The sequence below is a fragment of the Apium graveolens genome, unplaced genomic scaffold (genome assembly GCF_009905375.1).
Source record: "Apium graveolens cultivar Ventura unplaced genomic scaffold, ASM990537v1 ctg1577, whole genome shotgun sequence".
Classification (NCBI taxonomy): domain Eukaryota; kingdom Viridiplantae; phylum Streptophyta; class Magnoliopsida; order Apiales; family Apiaceae; genus Apium; species Apium graveolens.
In genome coordinates this window covers 16,670-30,128 of record NW_027417308.1, presented here as the reverse complement: position 1 = coordinate 30,128, position 13,459 = coordinate 16,670, and the positions used below count along the sequence as shown (strand labels likewise).

The 13,459-nt window shown below is 33.1% G+C and overlaps 1 long non-coding RNA gene across 1 annotated transcript; it reads left to right on the top strand.

Annotated features, from left to right (window-relative positions):
- The first annotated feature begins 1,457 nt into the window (after positions 1-1,457).
- On the top strand, positions 1,458-2,127 carry LOC141699960 (uncharacterized). The gene is made up of 3 exons (XR_012566180.1): positions 1,458-1,494; positions 1,616-1,907; positions 2,024-2,127. It is a non-coding gene; the product is annotated as an uncharacterized LOC141699960 (long non-coding RNA).
- The last annotated feature ends 11,332 nt before the right edge of the window (positions 2,128-13,459 follow it).

Here is a 13,459-nt window from a genome sequence, read left to right as displayed (position 1 = left end):
ATGAGACATTCCCAAAATGGTTTAAGGAAAAGGTATTACGTGCGTCGTTTGATGTATTTTTTTCCCACTGTTTTATAACTTACTACCTCACCTGAATTATTTTACATGTTTGAATTCCTTTTTTTCAGATTGCTTCAAATTTGGCCGATGAAAAAGAGATATCGGCCGAGATAAGGTGGATTGCAGATGAGCCCAACAAGGATGTTCCTACATTCAGTGGCTACAGAATGGATGGTGTTACCTTTAGTACCAAGGATCGTGATGATATGCGTCAAGTTCAATGCAGTGGTGTGTGTGTAGAAGCAGACACAATGGTTGTGCAGGGTAATGATCAAAATATTGCGCACATATCACATATATATTACGGAGTTATAAAAAGTATATGGGGGTTGGACTATAATCACTTTAGGGTCCCAGTTTTTCTTTGCAATTGGGTAGATATAAACAAAGGGATTAAGGTCGATGACTTGGGATATACATCGGTTAATTTGAATAGGTTGGGTTTTTTGAATGATCCGTTTGTTTTAGCAAAACATGTTAAACAAGTTTGTTATATCGACGATCCCTCTGAAAAATTATGGTCGGTGGTGTTGAAATTGCCCGAGAAAAAGTACCATGAAGATAATGATGATGCAGATGAGGAATCCGTCGAAGTGGAACTCGAGAATGACTGTTTCATGCCCAATTTTCCCGAGATAGATGATAGTGGAGATGACATGGATAGTTACATGCGGGATGTTGATGAACTAATTCAACTTTCTTGAAGTATTTTTATTTGTACTTTCAATTACTATACTTTGTATGAACATGCATAATAACTTTGGCTTGGTTCTGTTATTTATTTCCAGTTCTTGATTGTTGATTGATTTGCTTGTTGCAGCTGGTTTGGGTGGTTTTCCTTGTTGCCTTTGGTTTGGCACGTTTGCTTTGTTTCTGGTAATGTTTTTAAAAAAAATCACCAGAGTAAGACAACGGTTTTATTGATTAGCCCATTGTCTGAAAGTATAATCTACAACATAGAAAAACACTTGTATGTCGTTGTCTCAATAGCCCATCTTAAAATACCAACAGAAAAAACACTTGTTTCATTTTTACAACTGTTAATTGAGACGTTGTCTCAATATCTTTCAGACATATCATTTAAAAACCGTTGTGCAAACTTACTCACTTACACAACATGATGTTAGAAAGTGTTGTCTGCCTCTAAGAACTAGACAATGGATTTTATAGCGTTGTGGTAATGCTATAAGTTTGTCATTCACACAACATGAGGTTTATGAAAAGATTTGTCTGACTTGTTTTACTAGACAACAGTTTTGTTTTGCTTGTAGTAATATATATCAGCCAACACCTATTTTTTGGTTTTTGAAAAACTGTTGTATAAAAATTCTGGGCAACACTTTTTCGGCCAAGCGTTGTGTGATGGGTGTTGTATGATCGCGTTTTTCTTGTAGTGATATGACCAAATTCGAGATAATTATCTCACTGTCGAAGGTACCTTTACATCTTCAGTTCATTACTACTTAAAAATATTGAACATATGAATTTTATTGTAGCTGAAATCTCACCAAAAAGACCGCCGTTAAGTATTAATTTCACCGTTGCAATATTTCAGATGGTGACAACCGGTATAAGCATTTCAACAAGGAGAAGACTTGTCAAGGGTTTTCAAACGTGATTTCCTTGAGTAGACTCAAATGTGCATCTAACGGATATCTAGTGAATGATTCATGCGTGTTTGGTGTTGAGGTTCAAGTAATAAAAAATACCAGAACAGCAGAGTGTCTATCATTTATACAAATCCCACCTGAAGATCTGTTTGTTCACTCTTGGAAGATTAACAACTTCTCTAGGAGGAATGCTCAACTTTGTGACCCTCAAGCATTTACATTTGCAGGGAGGAAATGGTAAATGTTATCCATACATTATAATTACTCTGTTGCATGAGTGATTTGTTGTTCATTAAAGGTTTATATAATTGATTAATTGAAAACCTGACATCTATTATTTTCAATTGTGCTAGGAGGATTCAAATCAAGACTGATTACGTTAACAACTCGCTATGCATGAAGCTCAAATTGGATGATACTAATTACGGAACCTTGGCAGGGCTGATCGGATGGTTACATAGGGAAAATGATCATAGATTGTATGCAATCTATACCTTGGGCGTGAAGAACCAACTACACAAAGACCAAGACGTGAAGTACAGCAGTAAGTCTAGTTAATTTGTTTTCGAGCTCCTCAATCACCTTCTTTTGTCCTTAAAACAACTCTCCAGTAGTTAATTAGCTGAATCAAAATAACACTAAAGTGCTAATTAAGTCTTAAAAAGATTGTTTAATTAATTTACTAGTCCTTGTTTTTATATTGACAGTTGGAAAGTGGTTCAATCCAGAACCAACAGTTATAACTTGGGAGCACATAATTGACATGAAAGAGTTATATAATCAGTCCAAGGGCTTCCTGGTAGATGATGTCTTGATTGTCGAAGCACATATTGAATGGATGTTTGCTAGCAAAGACATTATTGTGGACGGAATGAAGGTGGGAGAAGAGGAAAATTAAAGCTCTGATAAGAGTGAGGAAATGTAAATTTTTAACCTCTCAAAGCAGCCAGATGAAGAAAAGGAAAAGATATCTAGAAATTTAACTGACCAGGATTCTATAGTTATACTATTAATTTTTGCTGATTGATTTGGAACAATGTTGCATAACATTGGCATATTAATCTATACGCTATCACTCATCAGTCAAGATTCTAAATGGAATAATGAATATACACCATCAGCCTGCAGATGTATTATTCGAACTCAGTGCCAGTCTTGGTCCAGAGCTCTCCGGATCAGGAGGTTCAAAATTATATTATCCATGTGCATGCTTGAGTATACAAATGTGGTACTATTTTGTTATAGTTCATATGACACTTTCTCACGGGAAGATTAGATTTGAGTAAATGATTTTTTTTGAATATGTGTTTAGTTTTTGTTTGATGCATTCAGATTAATTTATTTGGATGAAGGTTTGAAAAATTACTGTTTAAGAACTTGAAAATTCATGATCATGAATATTTGTTAGGCTGATCATGAATATTGATGAATGTGATATTAGTGTAACTTGACACTTAATCACGAATACAGATAAATGTGATATTTATGTAAACCTGCAAATTAAAACTAAATATATTTAAAAGATAAATAAAATAAGATTAAATAATTGAATATCAAAAATATTGATTATGTGTAAAAAATAAAAGTTAAATTTCTAAAATAATTAAATTTGTATTTTAATTGATTGACATGTCTAGGATAATATATTATATAGAACATTTTCTAATAAAATAAGTTGTTTAAGTATATATCCATAACCAAATTCAGATTTTCAGTTAAAATTGTATCGAATATTCTCTCAAATTTTATTAAATAAAAATTCTCTCAAGTTTTATTAAATAAAATAAGCTTTTTAAAAATATACCCATAACCAACTTCAAATTTGCAGTTAAATATTAACTGAAAATTTGAAGTTGGTTATGGGTATATTTTCGAACAACTTATTTTAAAAAATTAAATTTTGAGAGAATATTCAAAGAAATAATAAATTTAAATATTTTAAAAATTCCTAATTACAAATATTAACTTAATTTTTTTAATTTCACTTGAAACGATACCATAAATATCAAAAAATCGGACATAACATTATGTCCTTTATATATAACTAGCTCAATAACCCGTGCGAGACACGAGCAATATCTTATATCAACTATTATAAAATTTATATACATACTTTTGAAATGGAAGATATATTCGGTTATGAGAAGTTAATTTATCTGTGTATAATCTTTATTGTAACAGGTGTATTTTATAGCCGAGCCATACAAAATTTCAAAACTAATATGTTAATGAAATGTGTACATCTTATATAATTAAGAATATAATATGATGTGAGATGTACTTTTTTCAATTTTTTATCATATGATTAACATATGATTTTTGTAAAAATTTATTTCAAAGTGTTCAAAATTTTGTTAAATTTCATAATTATTACTGTAGATCATTGAACTTCTTTATTTGACAAGATCATATTTATCGATTACGAAAAAAGTGAGTTAACTTGTATTAGTTACCTTAATTTCTTATATCTTGTATGTATATTTATATGTGTATATGCATGCATTTATGTATGTATTTATGTATATATGTATGTATGTATGTATGAATGTATGTATGTATATATGTATGAATGTATGTATGTATGTATATATGTATGTATGTATGTATGTATGTATGTATGTATGTGTTTGAATTTTAAATGTGTGAAAATAAGATATAAGGTAATTAATTTGGCACAAGTACGTGTGTATTGTGAACTTATAATACAAGTGTTATACATATTTAAATAAGAATACGATATTTGTTTTTCATTTGAATTTAAGTTTCTTCTACTGTAAATGGAACAATTAAAATGTGACATACGACATTAAATGCGATAATAATATATATATATATAAACATGATAATATTAAAATTTTTGTCTATACTTATAAAATATATATGTAATTATAAGTATAAGCATAAGTTCTTATTATACAATAATGAATTAGTAATAAATATTTAATTATTAGTAATTAATGAGCTAGATATAATTAATATATGTTATTAAATTTGATATTTATTAGTACATATTTATGAGGGGTAATTAAATAATTTCAAATGAATAAATTGTCTTAATGAACCCCATAATTGCTCTATTATATATATAATAGATAAGCGTAAGATACTTTTTATCCAAAACTTTGGTCATGTACCACCAAAATAATATAAACCGTTTATTTGATATAATTAAAAATAAACGATTATGATTATATCTTATTAAAATAAATATATTTTTAATACAATCATAAGAAACTGATTATATCATTCGAATATTATTCAAACACCTAATACAATTTTTAAATAGAATATGATTAGAGATTTAACCAATTATAAAAAGATTACATTATTCTACTGCTATTTAAACACCAAAATATTATACAATTATACAACGGTGGATAAAATATGATTAGATATTGTAATATATATAACCGTAATTCAATTCATCATCCATATATTTGATAACATAACACGTGTTATTAGTATTAACTAGCTTTAAAACCCGTGCGAGGCACGGGCAAGTGCTAGAATAAATGTAATTTTTTTATTGATTTCAGATTTTTTTCGAGTTTTCAAAAAAATAAGTTAGAAATAATTGTTCCGGGGTTAGCATCCTCTATTTTTGTGTGATGTATTCGTTTTGTACGTAGGAAGTTCCATTATTTCCGAGTTATTTAAAAAATTTAAGTTAACAATTATTGTTCTGATGTTAACATCCATTATTTTTGTATAATGTTCGTTTAGTACGTAGGAAGTTCGTGTAAGACACGTGAATAATTTATGATGAAAGCGCTAAATATCACAGTTGAAATAAACGGTGCCCAGAATAATTACGAGTGGAATGTGTGCCTGAAATAACCAAACTGTTGTGTATATGTTGTGTACTTGATGATTTCATGAACAAAACACCTTGGTAGATTTTACTTAGTGAAATTATGTAGCACTCGACGGATAAGATTTATAGTCCCGACAGATGATGACTTATTATCCATCGAGTGAGTAGCTTATGTAACAATAAGTCTGTAGCACATTTCTGCATACACCATTGTATAGATTCTGTAAGTAGTATTCAAGTCATGTTGACTTTAACTAGATATGCAGAATAGGTTGATTAATTGTACATAGATGATGTCTTGTAATTCTGCATAAATGAAATGAAGTCAAGTGCCAGATTGCTACCCGACGGATAAACTACAATGAAGTCGACGGATGATCAACTAGACAACCCGACGGATGATCATGAACCCGACGGATGATCATGAACCCGACGGATAAAGAATTCAAATATATGTTGACAGTGACAACACAGTCACATGCGTCGAGTGGATACAAATGGAATGTGGTAGCCTATTCAACTAGGTTTTTGAGAATAAAGAAGCATTGCCATCTCCATGCTATTATGAAAATATTTAAAGATGCTGGAATAAAGTAATGAAGTAACATTGTAATAGACTAGATAGTTTTTGTTTTATTATCCTGTCTCATTACTTTGTAATCTTGGTGATATATAAACCAAGAAGTAGCAACTAAGAAACTATCGAACTAAGCAACAAAGCAGAGAAACATTTGTAAGCAGAATTCGTAGCATTTCTCTGTACTCTTAGTTGTTCAATAGTTGTTAGCAGCTATGAGCATTTTGCACACAGGGTTCTCTCGATATGCAATATATATCTCTGGTGGAATCATTCAAATCCACCAGAAAGTTTTTAAAGACTCTTGTTTTTAATTACTTGTGATTTGATTCATTTAAGTAACTATTCCGCATTGTGCTAATCATTTCACACTTATATATATATTCGAGTTAGAACATTTTTATTTCAAGAAAAAGTTTCAAGAATTCCATTCAACCCCCCTTCTGTAATTCTTGTCATATTATTAAAGGACTAACAATTGGTATCAGAGCGAGCTCTTAACTTACAAAGAGTTTAAAGATCAAAACAATACAGCAAGGTGAACAAGAAGGATGTTGGAGTCAAGATCCCTTTTCTGGATAAAGATAATTACCATCATTGGAAGGTAAAGATGCATCTTCATTTGCTTTCTCAAGATGAGGCCTATGTTGACTGCATAGAAAGAGGCCCTCATGTTCTAATGAGATCTGCAACAGGAAACGAGCCATCAGTCCCCAAGCCAAGGCATGAATGGTCTGATTCTGACATTGAACAAGTCAGGAAGGATAAAAAGGCCATGGACATCCTGTTTAATGGAGTTGATGGAGACATGTTTTACAACATTATCAACTGCAAAACCGCCAAGGATGTTTGGGATACAATACAGATCATCTGTGATGGCACTGAGCAAGTTAGAGAAAATAAGACGCATCTCTTGATTCAGCAATATGAGCATTTTCATAATGAAGAAAGTGAGTCTCTCACTGACATTTTTAGTAGGTTTCAAAAACTACTAAATGCTCTAAAGTTGCATGGAAGGATCTATCAGACAAAAGACTCCAATCTGAAATTCCTTAGATCTCTTCCAAAGGAATGGAAACCAATGACAGTCTCATTAAGAAACTCACAAGATTATAAGGAGTTTACTTTGGAGAGACAGTATGGCATCCTGTAAACTTATGAGCTTGAAATAGAGCAAGATGAGAGGATGGAGAGAGGAAAGAAGAAAGGAGGATCCATTGCACTAGTTGCTGAGTTGGAGAAAGAGAAGGAGATGAAGATGGAAGTTGTTGAATCAACTTCAAGGGTCTGTGTGAACAAGGGCAAGGGGCTTGCAGTACAAAGTGAAGATTCTTTGAGCCAAGATGACATAGAGGACATTGATGAACACCTAGCATTTCTTTCCAGGAGATTTGCCAAGCTCAAGTTCAAGAAGAACTTTGGAGCAGCGGAGCCAAATTGAAACATGGTGGATAAATCAAAATTCAAATGTTTCAAATATGGCTTGGCAGGGCATTTTGCCAGTGAATGTAGGAAGTCAGATTCCAGTAAGAAAAAGTTTGAGCCTGTGGATTATAAACAAAAATACTTTGAACTGCTCAAACAAAAGGAAAGGGCTTTCATAACACAGGAAAATGACTGGGCAGCAGATGGTCTGGATGAAGATGAACATGTCAGCTATGTCAATCTAGCCCTAATGGCCAAGTCTGATGAAACAGAAACAAGTTCTTCAAGTAATCAGGTAATTACTACAAACCTTGCACATTTCTCTAAAGCTGAGTGTAATGATGCCATAAATGACATGTCTACAGAGTTATATCATTTGCGTGTTACACTTAAGTCTCTTACTAAAGAAAATGCTAAAATCAAAGAAAACAATTTGTTTTTGAGTGAGAGAAATAATGTGCTTGAGTCTCAGTTCATTGATTTTGAAAAGTTAAGAATTGAGTGTAAGATTGCCAAGGAGGAATTAACTGAGTCCTTGAAGAAAGAAGAAATTTTGAAGAAGCAGCTCGAGCGCGAACAAGAGGTGATTAAGGCATGGAAAACATCTAGGGATGTCCATGCTCAAATCACCAAAGTTCAAGGAATTGAGTCTTTCTGTGATGCATCTTGGAAAAAGAACAAAGAGAAACTAGAACCAAATTTGGTTGATGGAGTGTTGACAGATGTAGACTCGACAGATGATGAGGATCATCCGTCGGATAACAAAAAGGGCTATCCGTCGAATGATGAAAATCCTCATCCGTCGGTTGTGAGCAAGCCTATCAGTAAAGCCAAATTAGTTAAGCTAAATGAGAAGTATGGGTCTGTTTCCAAGAAATTTGTTTAAGGAGAATCGAGTCAAGTTAAGAAAGGGAAAAAGGCTAATGTTGGTCACATGACTGTCAAACAGTTAAGTGACAGACTTAAAAAGATTGAGGTAAAAATAGAGACTAAAAAGAAAAATAATAGGAATGGTAAAGTAGGGATTAACAAACACAATAACTACACACCTGATAAATATGCTCCTAGAAAAATCTGTGTCAAGTGTGGTAGTGTAAATCATCTGTCTGTTAATTGCAAATCTGTCATGCCTAATGCCATGCCTCCCATGCCTATGAATGCTATGTCTACACAGAATATGAATGCACAGTTTGCTAACATGCCATTTGCACCTAATCCTTATTATGCTGTATTTAGTATGCCACAAATGCCATTTAGCATCCCTTACTGGAATAACATGTTTACTAACAGCATGCTATTCCCTGTTGATTATAATATGCATGATAATTTTGTTGCAATGAATGGTTTCAAAGGCCCAACTCAAATGACCAAGGTTGAATCTGATGTCCCCAAGTCAAATGAGATAAAGCCTAAGAAACAGAAAAACAAAGCTAACAAGGCAGGACCCAAGGAAACTTGGGTACCAAAATCAACTTGATTTGATTTTATGTGTGCAGGGAAACAGAAAGAATCTTTGGTACTTGGATAATGGTTGTTCAAGACACATGACTGGTGATTCAACCCTGCTCACAGAGTTTAAGGAGAGAGCTGGCTTAAGTATTACTTTTGGAGATGACAGCAAGGGTTATACTGGGGGATATGGCTTGATTTTAAAGGACAATGTCATCATTGAGGAGGTTGCCTTAGTGGATGGTCTCAAACACAATTTGTTGAGTATCAGCCAGCTTTGTGATAAAGGCAACTCAGTAACCTTCAATTCAGAAGCCTGTGTTGTGACTAACAAAAGAAGCAACAAAGTGGTTCTCACTGGTGTGAGAAAAAGAAATGTGTACCTAGCTGATTTCAACTCATCTAATGCAGAATTTGTTACTTGTCTTCTCTGTAAAGCAAGTCAGGATGAAAGTTGGCTATGGCACAAGAAGCTATCCCATTTAAACTTCAAGACCGTGAATGAGCTAGTAAAGAAAGAACTGGTTAGAGGCATTCCTCTAGTGGAGTTTTCTAAGGATGGACTGTGTGATGCCTGCCAAAAAGGGAAGCAGATTAAAGCATCATTCAGGAAGAAACTTGATTCAACAATTGAAGAGCCTTTGCAACTGCTTCACATGGATTTGTTTGGACCGGTCAATGTGTTGTCCATCTCAAGGAAAAGATTTTTCCTAGTAATTGTAGATGAATTCTCAAAGTTCTCTTAGACATATTTCCTAAAGTCTAAAGATGAGGCTAGTGAAATCATCATCAATCACATAAGGCAAGCCAATAATCATCCTGATTTCAAGGTTAGAAGAATCAGGAGTGACAATGGAACTGAGTTCAAGAATTCTGTCATGAGAGCATTTTGTGAGGAAAATGGGATTCTGCATGAGTTTTCAGCAGCAAGGACTCCACAACAGAATGGAGTAGTGGAAAGGAAGAACAGATCACTTATTGAAGCTGCAAGGACAATGCTTGAAGATTCTAAACTGCCAACCCTATTTCTGGGCTGAAGCTGTAAATACTGCATACTACACTCAGAATATTTCTCTGGTTAATCAAGTAAGATGCATGACTCCCTATCAATTGTTCAAGAACAAGAAGCCAACTCTAAATTTTCTTCATGTCTTTGGCTGCAAATGCTATATTCTGAGAAATCAAACTGATCAAAATGGGAAGTTTGATGCTAAAGCAGATGAAGGAATTTTTGTTGGATATGCTGTTGGTAAAGCATATAGAGTCTATAATCTGAGAACCAACATTGTTATGGATTCAATACATGTTGTGTTTGATGATAAAAAGATTGAAGGACTGAAAGATGGAGATTACCATGAGAGCATCAAATTCGACAATGTGGAGATGGTTAGTGATGACAGTGATGATGAAAGTGATCAAGAAACAGTGTCTAAGGATAATGCAGATAAATCAACTACCAATGAAGCACAAAACTCAACATCTGTCGAGTTGCATAATGCTTCATCCGTCGGAAGGCAATCTGTGTTATCCGTCGGGAGACAACCAGCTTCATCCGTCGGTACTCAAAATTCACCATTCGTCGGGTTATCAAAAGGAGCAGGAAGTCAAGATAGATCACCTATAGAAAGTTCCCCTTTCTCAAATCAAAGATCCACAAACTCAGGGGGAGTTTCTAACAATCAAAACTCAATCACACATCAAGACAACAATGAGGTTTCTTCATCTAGAGCTAATCTACCTCAACAAAGAAAATGGACAAAAGATCACCCCTTTGAGCTTATTATTGGTGATGTTTCTTCTAGAGTTCAAACAAGGAGATCAACTCAAGAAGAATGTCTATACAGTAGCTTTATTTCCAAGGAAGAGCCAAAGAAGGTAGAAGAAGCTTTGTTAGATCCTGATTGGATTTTAGCTATGCAGGAGGAGCTAAACCAATTTGAAAGGAATAATGTATGGAAGTTGGTGCCCAAGCCTAAAGGAAAGAATCCAATAGACACCAAATGGGTATTCAGAAACAAGATGGATGAAAATGGCATAGTAGTCAGGAACAAAGCTAGATTGGTTGCTAAGGGCTATTGTCAACAAGAAGGTATAGATTTTGATGAAACATTTGCTCCTGTTGCAAGACTTGAAGCCATCAGAATCTTATTAGCCTATGCAGCCCATGCCAATTTCAAAGTCTATCAAATGGATGTCAAAAGTGCCTTTCTAAATGGAGATTTGGAGGAAGAAGTCTATGTCAGTCAACCTCCTGTTTTTTAAGATCCAAATTTTCCAGATCATGTCTATTATCTTTTGAAAGCACTTTATGGACTGAAGCAAGCACCTAGAGTCTGGTATGACACTTTATCAAAGTTTCTTTTGGAAAATCACTTCACAAGAGGTACTGTAGATAAAATTTTATTTTTCAGAAATGTTAATGGCTCTAGTATACTTGTTCAAATTTATGTAGATGATATTATTTTTGGCTCTACAGATGAGAAACTTTGTAAAAAGTTTGCAAAACTGATGCAAAGTAAGTATGAAATGAGTATGATGGGACAAACTGACTTACTTTCTTGGTTTACAAGTTAAGCAAGTCAGTGATGGAATATTCATTAGTCAAACTAAATACATTTTTGATCTTTTAAAGAAGTTTGATCTAGTGGATTGCACATCTTCAAAAACTCCCATGACCACTGCAACTAAGCTTGAATTAAATACTACTGAAAAGTCTGTGGATATTTCAAGTTATAGAGGCATGGTTGGCTCACTTCTGTACTTAATAGCTAGTAGGACAGATATTATAACGACCGGGAAATTTACGTTGTATTATATCATATTTGTAATAAAATATGTATTAATATGTCAGTTATGTGTGATTATCTGTAAAACCTTAATTGTTATGTATTACGTGTATTCCGTATCATTTCTGTATTTTTAAGGTATTTTTCAGATGTTTTATATCGTATTTGTAGGTTCAATTTCAAACGTTTTGTAATCCAAACAATGATTTTAAAGCCAGTATTTCAAATAAAATAATGGGCCTTATTTTTCATCAAACGGCTTTTACAATCGCAATATTCTGAACATCTATATATTTTATAAATTTTCTCGTTTTACGAAAAATGACTTTTCCGGGCCCCATTGGGTGTTAAAACCCCCACAAAAATCACATTTTTATTTTTATAAAATTATAGGACTTTTATTTATACCGTTTCTTTGTATTTTTGAATTATTCACAATTTTTGGGAATTTTTGGCATATATATTGTATATATAAAATATTTATAAATTAAATTTTAATACCCAAAAATTATGAAAATTAGGGCCAAATATTTTTATTAAATGTATAATTAGCCCCTTAATTTTATTTAAGAGTATTATTTTTCATACTATAAATACCCTAATTATTATTAATTAATTCATAATTCTGCAAATTATTCCCAAATTCAGAAATTAGGGTTCTTGAGTTCTTGATTTCAAGCAAAGATTTGACATTGATTCCGACTTCCAAATCTGACATGTGAGTACTCAATCGAAAGCTCTTGATCCCTACTTTCCAATTCTATCATCAATTTTATGTTTTATTACGTTGATTTTCAATTCGTATTTTTAGGGTTTATGTTTGATTTAGGCATTTTTGATTCTGGAATCGTTTGATTGTTTTGATGATTTGAATAGCTTTGTCTTGAATTCAGGAATGATTTTGCATAGCTAATTAACTCGTATAACCCCGGGAAAGTAGTTCCCGAGTTCTTGAATTTTTAGCAATTTTTGAATTCATTTTCTGTGATTTTGAGGAAGTTTTGATTGTTGTTGAGTATTGAGATTGATTTTGGAACTCAGTAGCTTCAATTTCGTATATTGATCATTAAGTATGGTTAATGATTTTGGGGGGAAGGGTTTTCTGACGAGGCTCGCCGGAGTAGCTTCGGGAATCGTCGGAGTTCTTCGTGGAAGGACGATGGGACGTCAGGAACGGGGCGGAGGGACGGCGGTTGCAGACAGGAATTGATCTGGGCAGAAAAGGGATCGAAACGGTGGTGTTTTCGTTGCAATCGGAGCTCGCCGTGGCTTCGCCGGAACCGGCCATCGGCGCCGGATTCTGGGTTGTTCTTGGACGACCCGGGTGACCCGGTTTCAACACGGTGTTCGACCCAGTTTCGATCCAAAATTCCCCAATCCGTTTGTCTGATTTCTGTTTCTGGAATTAAAATTTATTTACTTTTATTTTGATAATACATAATTTAATTTTATAAATTATAAAAATCAAATAAAAATCAGATTAAAAATCTGAAATATTTTGTAAATAATTTCTAAATTATTTTTCTTAAATTATAAATTCGAATTTAGTGATTTAATTAAGTATTTAATTATTTATTTAATCATTTATCTATTTATTTATTAATAGTTAATAATTAATAATTAAGGATTAAATTTATCGAATATTACAGGGAACGATTCAATAAATAAGGAAATTAATCAAATAACTCGTAGTTATACGAGTAATTGAGCGATAAGTTCGATTATTAATAGTATTATT